Below are 6,057 nucleotides of genomic sequence, written 5' to 3' on the forward strand. Positions count from 1 at the left end.
AAATCAGGTTAATTAGGGGTGCTCACTGCAATCAAATTTAAGATAAATTAAATCAATTAATACGGCTGGGAGGAGAAAGTCCACCCTCCCAAGAAAGTTTACAGGGTCGCTTTTCCTAAATCAGTTATTTTGGAGATAAACCCAAAACAGAACAGCAGAGACCATGGAAAAAGCAGAAATATCCCCCTTGCTGAATGGAAATAAACAGCATTTAAACCCACAGTCAGATGCTGGGGAGGTGCAGAGGGAATTTGTAGCCTTTTGGTGGTGTCTCAGGAGGAAAAAATACATAATTATTATTATGCCTAATCCTGCACTAAGTACACAACAACGAGTCCTTCAGGCCTCGTGTGATGCTGGCACTGGAACCTTGTACCAGCCATGTCCAGCACTCTGTGAGAAGCAGGACCTAGCTCCAAATTTGGCCTATTTTTACTTTCGGAAATAAAGAACATGGGAGAACTTCAGATCTTAGCTCAGCTCAGGGCTGGAACAACCTTGGGTTCACACATTTTGAATCAGAGCTGCAGTTTCAGGTCATGGCTGATTCAAGATTGTTTGCTTTGGTTTGGGTTTGGGCTGAAAACATCATAAAACTGAAATCTGAATCTGACTTGGGCTACACACTGGGAAAGGGACTTTTATAAGATGGATTCACTACTGGTGATTCCCTGTTTTTCCTGAATGCTGAGCTCCAAGCTTGTCCAAAATCCATCTGTGTGCTCCAGGCAGACAAACAGGGTCTGTTAGGTGCAAGGCTGAGCTTGAAGCCTCAGGCTGATGCTGAACAGCAGCCAGAGCAAACCCAGGCCCCTCCTCAGCTCCTTGCAGCCAGAGCTGGAGGCCAGTGGGACCAAGGACTTCATGCAGGGAAACGCTAAATTCGGTCATCCAACATGGTTGTTATTGCCTAAAATCGCTTTTTTTTTGTGGGAAGGTGGAGGTAAGGAAAGGTGGGAACTCCCAGGCCTGCCTGGAGAGCAAACAGGGCCAAAAGGGGCTGGGAGGGGCGGCCTGGGGGAGAGGGGGATGGGGCACCCTGGGAGCACAGAGGGATGGGGTGCTGGGAGGGATGCTGGGCAGAAGGGAAATCCAGAGGACTGGGAAGGTGGAAGGAAGGTGGATTGCCTGCACCCTGAGCTGCTGCCGGATTTTGGGGAGGAGGCCCTGAACAATCCCCCTGCACATAAGGTGAGCACTGCAGGTAAGGAAATGCAGGCAGGGAAGTGCAGTCTGGTTACAGCTGATTTTCTGAGTCACGATTCTGTGCAAGTAACAGGAAAAGCCTTTTCCAGTACCCAGCTTTGAACACCAACCCCTTTCAGCAGCACATGCTGCTTTTGAGGTTCACTGAGGGAGGAGCCAAGGCTTGGGGCAGCCCACTGTACCTTTGGACATTACCTGCCCTGAGCTCCTCTGCCTTTGTGCCCTGGAAGACTTAAACAGCTGCTTTCAATTTAAAAAGGATTATTCCCAGCACCAAAAACGGGCCCGAGCCCGGCTGTTTGGGGGATCTCAGCCTCGTGTCGCTCGGGCTCTGCCACACCGAGATCCAGAGACTGTGACTCAAATACTTGGAAATAGAGGCACCTCTGCAATGCCAGGGTTTGGGGCTGTTTAATGCAGGGGTTGGTGAGGCTCTTCTGATTTTATTTATTTTTTTTTCCCATGCTCTCCCCTTCTCCAGTGTTGTAATTAGTACCAACGTGCAGGGGCTGGGACATGGATTATCCAATGCCACAGCTCCCTGCCGTCTCTAATTCCCAAACGAGTGTTTTCTGCAGCAGCTGGAGCCCAGTTATTGGTTTGTTTCGCCCTTCTGAGGGCAGCAACAAAAGCCTGTCGATGTTTGTGGTGTGTGTGTCTGTGTCTGCGCCTGCTGCCTCCTCCGGAGCTGGCGTTCAGCAGGCACGGGGCAGGATTAGCACACTGCTAATAGTGCAGAAACCACTTGGAGCCTTTCCCAGCCTGCTTCAGAAGGAGAAAGTGAGCGTTCCAAACAACCCCGGTTAAAATCCAGATTGGTTTTGCACCCTCCCCTGCCTGGGCAGATACACCCTATATCCACCCTATAGGGGAAAGCTCTGTCGCACTGCACGTGTGGCCCCTTATATTCTGCTTTTGGAGCATCCTGGCTCCATCGGGAATTGCAGCTCTCGGTGGGTGGGCGGGGGCGTCTCTCTGAGCCCTTCGAGCTGGACTTGAGCACTGCCAGGCTGGATGCCTGCTCGGCTGCTGCTCTGGATGCACTTGCTCGGGGATCCTTTAAGGCCACGCATCCTCTCCTGCAGGGAGGAGGGATTTCCAGGAAGGTCTCCCTCCCTCCCGGGGATGCTTTCACGCCTCGGGGCTGGCGGATGGATGGGAACAGAGCATCTCCGTGGCTGGTGCTTTTCCAGCAGGAGCAATATCCCTCTCTGCCTACTGCTTTATTAGATAAGACAGCCGAGCTCCTCTGGGCTCTTCTCGTAAGGCATCCTGCAAAGACTGCAGGCTCCAGACCAGCATGTCTAGACACTGCTGCACTCCAGGATATGCTGAAGCGATCCGCTTGGAATTAGGGAGCGTTCAAGGTTGCGATGAAGTCCTAAACACAGCCTGCTGCAAAAGCCGGACTCTGGGGGGGTTTGTTAACGAGGATCTGGCTTTAATCCGTGCCCGGTGCTTCCACACATCCCTGCCTTCGGAGAAGGCCCGGCCTGACCCAAGGAGACAGCCCCTCGCATGGAAGAGCTGCAGGATGCCCATCCTCAGGGATGCCCCGACTCACCTGGAGCTGTGGAGCTGGTCCTGCTGGAAGTGGGGTCCAGCTGGAGACCCCCACCCCAGGGTAGCTCCAGCCCCTGCAAGCCCCCACTCCTGATTCCAGAGGACGCCAGGACTGGACACACGCGTGGGCAGCCCCAGGCACCGCCCAGGTTTGGTCGCCCCACTCTGAGCAGTTAATTCACACCTACTAATTACCAGCCCAGCGTCATTCACAGCTCATTTATGAGCTGAAGAGCTTTCCCCTATCAGTGGGGTTTCTCCGGCCTGGAGACAGCCAACACTTCTCTTTTTTTAAGAGGCATGAATCCCAACACAACAAATCCCAAGCCCAGGAAAACAGGCTTTCCACCCTGCAATTTTCCAAGCTCTTCTTCTCTCCCTCCTTCTCTCCTGCCTCCCTCGGCCCAAGGACATCTAAACACTTTTTCGGACAGGGAGCTTTTCCCACCTCTGCCACCCAAGGGTCCAGATCATGGAATCACAGAATCATTTACGTTGGAAAAGCTCTCTCAGATCATCGAGTCCAATGATTTAACCCAACACTGCCAGGCCCATCACCAAACCACGTCCCCGGGTGCCACATCCTGGTGTCCATCAGCGCACCCGGACTATTTCCACGATACAAATCACGGGGGGATGTTTTATTTCTGAAACCGGTGGCATTCCAGCCCTTTCCCCTTTATTCCAGGCACCAGCCCCGGTCCTTGCAGCAGTGCCAGTGTGCTGGGAGATTTTTTTTACCTTAAGGGGGGAGAATTCCTGTCACCCAGAGGAAACACGATTACTTTCTCTCCTTCTTTGTTCCCCGAGCCAGGAATCAATTAGCAAATCCGCCCTCACAGGGGGAAAACCCCCCTTCCGTGGCTGCTGATGGAAAATGTGAATGACTGCAGCAAATTCAGGCAGCGCCTTCAGCAGTGCTTTAAAAAAAAAGGATCAACCCAGCCACGCTTCATAGAAATAATGGTTCTGGAATTCAACCAATTTCGGGGATTTGCCCTTAAAATGGATTATCGCTAACAAGGGCCACCATGTGGAAAAAAAAAAAAGGGGGAGAAGTTGCATTTTGTTCAGAAGTTTAAATTGAAATTACACCTTTGGAGATGCAAACTATCCGTATTTCCTATTTCATCCCCATTTGTGATGAAATTTTGACAATACCACCAAGGTATCATGGTCACAGCATCAAGAAAAGGAAGGTTCTGCTTGTAGCTGAAATCAGAGTTTCCCTGGGTCTGCTTTTCCTCTCTCCACTCTCATTTATGTTAGGTTTCTGCTAAAATTCGGAAGTGCCAAGGTAAGAAAAGGTCCTTTTATGCCTTGCAAGCCCACGTCAACAAGAAACAAACCTATTATGCCACCACTTCACCTCTCCATGACCACTTCTACATGGCTTCCTCACACCTACCTACAGCACATCCACTGACTTTGCTCCATCCATCCAGGAGCGAGATGAATCCAGAAGCTTTTACCCCCCAAAATGTGGAAAATTTTGCTTCACTTTGGGGTTGTTTGGAAAAGGAAGAGTCTCTTTCCTCAGCCAAGGGTTGTCTCCCATGGCAGGATTTTTGCTGAGGGGAGCACAGGTGGTGTTTGAGGACAGAGCCTGCCCCTGTGCAGCCTTTTTGGGGAAAGCTGGTTCCTGGTTCCAGGAAGGACATAATGAACCCCCGTTTATCCCACGGGATCAGTGCACACCTGACTGTGCTGAGCCACTTGGACACATCTAACTGAGGCTGTTTTGAGTGCCCCTTCAGATCAACTGCTTCTCCTGAAGAAAAACCACCTCTGGAAAGACTGGATAATGATATTCACTCTTTCCCCTAATAACCCAAATCGGTCACTAGAGAAACCATTTTCCTCTAGCTTACCAACATTTTGGGGATTTTTTTCCTCCCTCCAGGCTCCAAGCAATATATATTCTTATCTACACATCCATAAACACCAAGCATTCTTCATTCTCTTCCCCAAAACTGGAAGCCTTGTGAGCTGCCCCAGCTCCTTGCTGAGGTGACACGCTGAGGGACGGAGTCCGATTGAGCAACGCAGCACGAGGCTTTCGTCCCTGGGCTTCCCAGGGTGGGGGGCTGTTCTCCAGCTCAGGTGGCTCCACACGAAGTGGGAACTCACAGGCATTAGCAGGAAAGCAGGAGGAATTCGGAGCAGTGTGAAAGCACTGCAACACATGAGCCTGTTGCAAACATTTTTTGCTCAGCCCCTTTTGCTTGGGAATCAGCTTCTCCCTTTGGAATCCCTTTCCTCTTGGGCACAGCTTTTGCAGCTCTGTCCCCAAATGCACACAAATGCCTCCGGAAACCCCCTCTGTGATGCTGAGCCCAGCCTCCTTCCCTCCTTCTTAATCTGCATCCCCATGTGCAGGACACTTTGAAACCATCCTTCCTCCCCTGCCTGCTGCCACCCAAAACTCCTATTGCACCGAGGGAAAGAGTCTGGGAGGAGCATCCTGTGCTGGGCAGAAACTGTCCCTGCTAGTTGGAAGGGACTGGGGAAAACAGAGGGGTTTTTAGGAGCAGCGATTGCCTTTGCTAGGGAGACCGGTCTCTGGCAAAGAGAAGGAGGGATCCCGAGTCGGCTGGAAAGATCTCTAATGATTAAGCCCCAGAAAGTTGCGCTTTAACAAATCCAGGTCGAATTATGGCAGGGAAAATCCCTCCTCCCCCTCTGCTTTGTCTGGCTTGGCTTTCCAGGCGAGGAGGAAAAGCAGAAAACCCCCTCTTTCCATGGCTTTGCCAGGCAGAAACCGCGCCGAGGCCCCCAGGGAGCCCTTCTGTGCCCACTCTGCTCATCCCAAACTCAGAGCCAGGGGTGTGGGGCTGTGTGGGGCCCACCAGGGGGTCCCGGCCCCTCAGTCCAGCCTGGTGCCCTGGTGTGGGGCAGCTCCGGGGTGAGAGTCTGATGCTGGGGCACTGTTGGGGTGGGAGCTCCCGATGGAGCTGCCCCTCCCCAACCCCACCAGCAGCCCCGTTTCACACCGCCAGTCCCACTCCCCCAAACCCCAGAGCCACGAGCAGCCGCCTACCTGAGCAATTTTGGAGATCACCCCCCGGGAAAGAGGTCTCCTTGATTGTGGGGAGTTTGCGACGTGTCACTGCGGTTATTCCCTAATCATCATATCAAACTCCAAAGGTTCAGCAGCCCCGGCTGCTTTACAGTCCCGCGGGTTAAACATTAACCCGCCCTATCTGCTGGCTCCCCGCAGGCCTTTGACCAGATAGCTGCCTCAGACAGCACCCACCGGGCCCAGCTTTCCCGAAATAAACGCAGGGC

Source organism: Coloeus monedula, assembly GCF_965178545.1.
Source record: "Coloeus monedula genome assembly, chromosome: 8".
Taxonomy (NCBI): Eukaryota; Metazoa; Chordata; class Aves; order Passeriformes; family Corvidae; genus Coloeus; species Coloeus monedula.